Consider the following 8917-nt stretch of genomic DNA (forward strand, 5'->3'; position numbering starts at 1 on the left):
GCTTAACTCAATCAAAAAACGTAAATTAATACACTATGAGCAAATAAATTTGATCTGGGATTATATCTGAATGCAAATCAAAGTACATTTAAATCAAGTCTATATCTTTGGAGAATACACTTTTGTGTATGTTGGTTCGAATCCAACTGTAGACAAAAAAATGTACAACAATGTAGTCCTGTGAATTTTTAGTCCCTTTTCTCAAAACATTATTTTTAGGAGGTGTATTTTTTTTTTAATCTTCTGTTGTCTATGACTTTTTACAGGGATATGCAAATTCTTTAATTGAATTAAAAAAAGTACATAATCTTTTGAAAGCACTCATAATATCTTTCCATAGGTTTCAAATTATTTATGACATGTTTAGAAAATGTACAAAAAATCATTCACCATTCCTTGAATAAAATTAAATTGAAAGAATATGCATTAAAATTGAAAATTTCTCTATCTTTTGTAACTTTAAACTAAATACATGAACATGCACATCATTGATATAAATAAATTCCTGTATGCCACCATATATTTTTATCTTCACTGTAAAAAAAAAATGCATGGTCTTGTCAAATTAGCTCTACCCATGAAGTCAATGGTGTCTGTCTGTGTATCCATCCATCTTTCAGGTTGGCAAATTGGTTTTCCTCACTTTTTTCTTCATGTTTGAAGATAGTGATTTAAAATTTGGTATATTATTTTATCATGACCAGTTACAGATCAGGATCAAAATTTGTCCTTTTCTGATGATTTTGTGTGGAGTTATGGTCCTTTGACTTGGAAATTTTAAATAAATAATCAGATTTCCACTTTTTTGACATTCTTTGAAGAGATCTTTTAAAATTTGAAAAGTTTCTTTATGACTGCTGTGGTGGTTCTTCAATGGTTGTTATGTGTGACATCATGATTCTACTTTTAGTAACAGATTTCTTATATTGACCACCAATAAACATATAAATAGAAACATAGCGTCAACAATGAATATATGAAACAATAGATATAACAAAATTAAGAATGGTAATGGGGAATGTGACAAGGAGACAACTACCAGACCATAGAGCAGACAACAGATACTTTTATAAAAATAACTTATGAAACACATGATCGTCATATCCAATGAAAACAGTTGAATGCTATACCACATATAATATTGTCCTATATCTTTACCACGATTTGCCAGATTAGTTTTTATTGTTTAATCTCAATTAAAAATCTTGATGTAAACAAATTTTAAGCACCATATTGTAGTTTCAGAACTTTATCTTCTAAGTTCTATAAAAAATAGATATCATCTTATACACACGAGAAAAAATATCAAAATGTTTTATTCCAGGTTCTAGTGATATCTTAAAAAGTAGTTATACCTACTTACTTTGCCACCCAGAAGATATTTTGAAGAAGGAAGTATGTGATATCCTATGTACAGACTCTTGGCAAAAAGAGATAACTCACATATTTATAGATGAGGCACATTGTGTAGTACAGTGGGGGCACGAATTTAGACCGGACTATATGAAAATTAGTAAACTAAGGTCAGTTTTTCCAGAGTCAAAATTTGTGGCCTTAACAGCTACAGCAACAAAGCTTATGATAAGAGAAATAACTGACATACTTCTAATGAAAAGCTTTACAACCATATCCGCCTGTGTTGATCGGCCTAATGTGAAAATTACAATAATAAAGAGATTACCATCAGCTGGAGGAAAAAATACAGCAGAAGAATCATTTAAACAGGTAATGGAACCTTTGTTGAGAAGCTTGTGTGATGCTGCAGATAATTTTCCAAAAACTATAGTATACAGCAAACTAAAGTGGTGTGGAAATGGGTACAACATGGTATGCCAAGAAGCAGCAAAAGAAAGTGACCCAAATGCTGTGATTCAGAGAGTTTCACAGTATCATTCAGCATGTACAGATCAGGTTTGTATAACATATACCGGTATTTGCTATAGGCTGGCTCCTTTTAATTTTTGGAATGACTGAACAAATATTACACATCAATAAACTTCAATAAACATTTATTACAATATTTCCAAATAGATAAAAACATTTAATGTACAATTAATTGATATATATTTATAATTGCATATACATGATATATGCATTGCCATCAAAATTTTTTTTTTTTATTCTCCTGCATATCTTAAAAATAAACATACTAAATGCTTTATTTAACTTGAATAGTTGGTGTTATCTTTAAGTTCTAAAAGTGTAGGTACAATGTATACTAGCAATTAATTGTCAAACAAAAGAGAAAGTTCATGTTTCTCACATTTTTTGGTTTAAATACCTATTCAAAGGACCAAATCAATAATCTTGGTTTTTTTTTAACACAAAATGTAAAATAGCCACAATTTAATTCTAAATATAAATATGCAGGTCAATTGAAATTCTAAAAGTTGAACAGTTTAACAATTATTTATATTTTTCATATAGATAAAAATAGTATTTGTACATACATAATATGTCATGTATATACGAGCTTTTTAAATCAGTTATTGTACAATATGCTTTTAAATTTACATCAATTTGAAACTCATCACATTCAGTAAGATTTTATTCGTAGATTGCTTGTTCAAACAATATTTTTTTCAAGCTTTCAGAGAAGTTTATAAATAACAATATTATTTAATTTATATCGGGTAAAATATTTATGTACAGCAATATTGATAATTCATACAAAAATTCAGTAGATAACACAACATAATATATATATACAGACATAAAGTAAACTTGTTTTCAAAATGCATCTTAATCATACAATTCTTTATTTGACAGAAAACATCTTGATAAGATTATATACACGGACTAGTTTGTAATATCAATCATAAGACGAACTTGGTTATGTCAAGCTTTAAGAAAATATTTTCTTTTAGATGAAAAAGATAATTGTTGATGATATGGCTGATGTGAATGGGAATATATCACTACTGTTTGCAACTGAAGCATATGGGATGGGTGCAGATGCGCCAAATATAAGAAGAATCATACATTATGGACCACCTACTTCTGTAGAAAGTAAGATTGATAACTTACAAGCTAATAAATATTACACATATCATTCAACTACAATTATTTAAAAGGTGCATTATCATACATTTCTATGTTTTGTATGAATTGATAATCATATCAGCCTATATAATTGTGTCAATAGCACTCTTAATGCTTAACAATATTATAACACAAAGCTTAGAGGGTAATATAGCAGATGGTTAAAATGATTGTAACACATACATGTATGGGATAACAAATCTTGTGGACATGACTTTAATCTCTTTCAATTTATCTTAATATATTAGATTTAAAAAAATTACACATAATTATGTCTATGTGTATGCATTTTTCATGTAAATAAGCTAATGCTAATAACATTGTATATGTTGAAGTGTTAGACTGCACTCACTGTCAAATTTGTAAAGGTGCTAATGAAGTTCTTGCAATTTAAATATCACATACATAAATATTGCATACTAGTAGTTGATTACTAATATAAAAAAGAAGATGTGGTATGATTGCCAATGAGACAACTATCCACAAAAGACCAAAATGACACAAACAACTATAGGTCACTGTACGGCCTTCAACAATGAGCAAAGCCCATACCGCATAGTCAGCTATAAAAGGCCCCGATAAGAAAATGTAAAACAATTCAAACGAGAAATCTAACGACCTCATTTATGTAAAAAATGAACGAAAAACAAACGACAACCACTGAATTACAGGCTCCAGACTTGAGACAGGCACATACATAAATAATGTGGCGGGGTTAAACATGTTAGCAGGATCCCAACCTAAGTTTAATTAATAGGACAAACTACCCTCATTTTTAATCAGTTAGGGCTTGTCTTTTTCTAATTCTTTAAAGATTATTGATATTGTACAAAGGGAGATAATTCTTGCATTATTATTGATTGTCTTCCCTAAGTTAAACAAACAATTTAAATTATCTATACAAATTGATTACAAAATATCTTGGGCTGGCTTTACCTATTGTGGCCCATCCAACATGATTCAAATAACAAATTGGTTAAGAGAAGATATTATCAGCATTACAAAAGCCAAAATTATCACACAGTTTGTATTAGCCAAATTTGGCATGCCAGAACCTTTTATATATTACATTACCCTGTGGAATTAGCTCATAGTATTAGTTAAATATCATATTGGGACTTGAAAAAGTTTACATTTATGTCCTTTGGTCTATGGAGGATACTCGTCTCATGGACATCACACCACATCTCCTTATTCTTATTTCTAATCTATAAAGCTGGACAAAAGGAAAGCAATTACATAGTAAATGTTTAAAAACCTATTTACTATATTTTAGCAGTTGACATAGTATCTGCATATCAAGAAGAATGCTATCTACATAAACAGTATTAGATTTTTGCTTTAATGAAATGCATTTTTTCTAGCTTATATGCAAGAGATTGGCCGTGCTGGCAGAGATGGTCTTCAAAGTGAAGCTGTATTGTACTTTTAACAACAATGACCTAGGTGGTAACACCCCAGTTAGAGATGAAGTCAAACAATTTTGTAGACTTAAATCATGCAGAAGGCAATTTCTCTGTAAACATTTTGACTGGGAATGTGTGGCTTTGTTGATAAAACACAACTGTTGTGACATTTGTAAGGTGGACTGTAATTGTATTGAGTGCTTATCAAATTCAGCATTTGATGACCTTGATGTTGCTGAAGATGACAAAGAAGGTACTCCGTCACAGCTTCAAACTCTATTAGCATCATATTTTCAACTGGAAAATGATTTAGTTGACATGCCAAAATCAGAAATTTTTACAGGTCTGTCTTCTGAGCTTGTTCACGAGATAGTTAAAAATTGTTTATCTTATAAATCTGCTGAGGAGATATGTAGAAAATTTCCTTTCTTGAAATTTGAATATGCTTGTAATATATTCAAAATTATATTGAATGTCAAATCTGAATGTCCTGAGGTTTAACTTCATTCTACATTGTGCTTAATGATAAAATTTGTTAAAATTCATACGAAAAGCACCTTAATTTGCATACATTTTGTCAAACAATTTCATATGCTTTTTTCATTAGATAATTCTTTAGAATTAGCCATATTTCATTTATAGTTTAATTCATACTAAACTTGTGAATTTACAGTACTTAATATACATCTGTTAAAAAATTGTTGATAGTGTGTCAAATAGAAATGGTGATTTACTCATTGAGTTTTTAGTAGATTGTAACATGTGTATGGTAAATGGGCGAATTGGCTCGCAAGATTTTACTCATATTAAAGGTACAGGGAAATCTGTTGTAGACTATGTCCTTACTCCACATGAACAGTTAAATGAGGTAATTAACTTTAAAGTGAATACAATGTCAGACTTGGTGACTGAGTTATCTCTTGTCGGATACGAATCGATTCCGGACCATTCACTGTTAGAATGGGGCATACGAGTTAGAACCGATATGTCGGAAGTAGAACAAAACAAGAGCGGTATAGGAGCAAATCGGGTTAAAGGTCCAAGAAAGTTCAAGCTAGATGGATTGAATAACGAACCTTTTTCTAGTGAAAATATGCAAAATGTATTACGAGATACTATATGTCGAATCGAAGTTGCTTTAAACCGCAGTAAAGACGTTAATAAGGCTTTTGTCGAACTGAAACATTTACTTATTAAAGAATTGGAGCTAACATGTAAAGAATTGAAACCGCCCGTTTCTAATATGCGCACGAATAAGTGTAAGCGGAAACCGTATTGGTCTGATGAATTACAGGACTCGTGGAACAAAACGTGTGATGCTGAGAGGCAATGGAAGCGATGTAAATCAATTGGAAAATCTAAACTCCGTACTCGATTTATGCAATCACGAAAAGATTTCGACAAATTAAATCGTAAAGCGAAGCGGAATTATCAGCTAGAACAACAAAATAAACTTCAAAAACTTGGTGAACAAAATTCTTCTGAATTTTGGAAGTCTATAGGCAAATTAGGACTTGCCAATGATCGCAAATCGAGACAAACTTTTCAAATTCGATCAGAAACAGGAGAAATTACAAGTGACATTGACTCTGTATTAGAAAAATGGAAAATAGACTACGAAAAGCTGTACAACAGTGCTGATATAAATGGTTCGTATGATGATGAATTTCTTAAGGACATTAAAAATAAACTTCAAAATAGGAATAATTTAGTCAATGACAATAATATTGATACAACTGAACTAAATAGAGCTATAGAAAGGGATGAGGTACGCGAGGCCGTTTTTCGAGCTAAGCAAGGTAAATCCGCGGGAATTGATGAGATACCGGGTGAGATTTTACGAAATGACACGTGTATAGACTTGCTATATAAAATTATTCAGTTTTGTTTCATAGAAGGGCACGTTCCTAGTGAATGGTTAACGAGTATGATCTCTCCGATTCCGAAACCGAAAATGGACCCCCTTAATCCACTTGAATATCGTCCAATTTCATTAATATCAGTGCCGTGCAAAATATATGCGGATATTTTGAATAAAAGATTGACAAATTGGTTAGAACAAAATGACATGTTAGCAGAAGAGCAAAATGGATTTAGACGTAACCGAAGCTGTTTGGATCATTTATATATACTTACAACAATTATTAAAAATAGAAAGTTACAAAGGAAAGATTCTTTCGTGTGCTTTGTGGATGCGAAGAAGGCTTTTGATAATGTAAATCGGGACATGTTGTGGTATAAGCTGATGAAAATGGGTATTAACGGAACGTTTCTAAAAGCAATTCAGTCTCTTTACGATGCGACACTAAGTGCTGTAAAATTAGGAAACAACTTGACAGATATTTTCCCGGTTCAATACGGTGTGAAACAAGGCTGTAAAATGTCTCCTACTTTGTATTCTATATATGTTAACGATCTTGCGGAGGATATTCGCTCGCTTAATGCTGGTGTAGATATTGGTGACTTAAATGTATCTATTCTTCTTTACGCTGACGATGTTGCGTTGATAGCTCCAAATGAGCAGAATTTACAAAAGATGTTGGACTGTTTAAACACCTGGTGTAGGAAATGGAGAATGACTCTAAATACAGAAAAAACGAAAGTTATTCATTACCGTAATAAAAACATTGCTAGATCTGCCGTTGAATTTAAATGCGGAGATATTTCAGTTAATTATATTTCATCCTACAGATATTTGGGACTACATTTGAATGAATTTTTGGATTATAAACATACAGTACGAGAAATTACTAAATCAGCAAGCAGAGCACTTTCAGCCTTATATGCTAAATTTATTTCGTGTGGTGGAATGACTTGTGATGTGTTTACGAAACTATATAGGTCGGTAGTTGAGCCTGTTCTATACTATGGTTCTGGAATATGGGGACATACAAATTGGAGAGAGGTACAAGTTATACAGAACAAAGCATGTCGGTTATTCTTAGGAAGTGCTTCAAATGCGTCAAATATAGCCATTCAAGGTGATATGGGACTTACAAGTACGAAATCAGCAGAAATTTTGGAAACTTTTCGTTTATTTCTTAGAGTGAGCAAAGCTTATGATACAAGACTTACGTATAAGGTTCATATGTGGAGTAAGGATTGTTCTAGGTCATGGGATAAAAATTGTATAAAGAAAGCACAAATTTTAGGTATTGAAAATGTTATTAATGATACTTTTTCCATTAAACATAAACTGCAAGATATCAAATCTAAACTATGTGAAAAAGATAAAAATGAGTGGGTTGAAAAATTGTTTAATGACAGAAATCAATGTAATGGTAATAAATTACGTATTTATAGAGAGTATAAACATGTTTTAGAATTTAGTTCTTATGTAAAATTAGTTCGTAACAGGCAGCATAGACGTGTTTTGTCAAATTTTAGAAGTGGCTGTTTACCACTGGCAGTTGAAACGGGTAGATACACCAAGCCAAAAATTCCTTTAAATGAGCGCACTTGTATATATTGTACAGATAATTGTGTAGAAGATGAAAAACATTTTTTATTAGGGTGCGATTTTTATGCAGATTTAAGATATGATTTAATGAAAAAATCTGGTGATATTTGTGATTCTTTTAATGATCTTGATTTACAGGAAAAATTTATTTTTTTAATGTCAAATGATGCTATTCAACCATTTTTAGCTAAAACTTTATATCAAATGTTTTATCGAAGAAGGTATTGTGTATAGTAATATTTTAGTACATTAGTTTTAATTGTTTTATAATATGTGTGATATTTTTAAAGTGTCTCATAAGTCAGTAATTTGGCTGGGTACCAATATTTTAATTGTAATATTTAATAATTTTTAATTGCATATTATGTTATTATATGTATTCATTGTGTTTTATATTGGTATGTGACACTATAATAAATTATTCTGATTCTGATTCTGATTCTGTTAAAAAAAATTCTACAAATGCTTTAGATTTTGACATTTAATTGTGTTTTTTTAACAATAATAACATGTTGTAAATTGATTATGTATGACCAAATCAAATAATTTTCAATACTTTGAAATGAGAATTAAGAAAAAACAAGAACTCACTTAATTTTTTTTAGGCCAATTCCCCAATTAAAAAATTGGTGGAAATAAAACCACAAGGATTTTCTTCTTTACATTTACTTTAAAACTGAAACTTATTAACTACCATTAATATAGTTTATCATTAAAAAATATCTTAAAAGTTTACCATTTAATAAATAAGTCTTTAAATTTTTTTATAATATTTGTTAAACTTGTTCATAAGCTTTTATAAGTGAGGGCTTCTGGCAATTTAAACTGGAAATTTACTTATTCAGTTCTCTTGTTTTGATCATGTATAATCAGTAAAACCTAGTACATGTATATGGAGTTACACAATTTTATATCATTGTTTTCAAAATATTAAGAAAATTTGTCATTTACTTCTCAATTCCACATACTACCTTAAGGTGGTACCCAACACTTTCACTAACATTAATTT

The sequence above is a fragment of the Mytilus edulis genome, chromosome 2, assembly GCF_963676685.1.
Source record: "Mytilus edulis chromosome 2, xbMytEdul2.2, whole genome shotgun sequence".
In the NCBI taxonomy this organism is placed as follows: domain Eukaryota; kingdom Metazoa; phylum Mollusca; class Bivalvia; order Mytilida; family Mytilidae; genus Mytilus; species Mytilus edulis.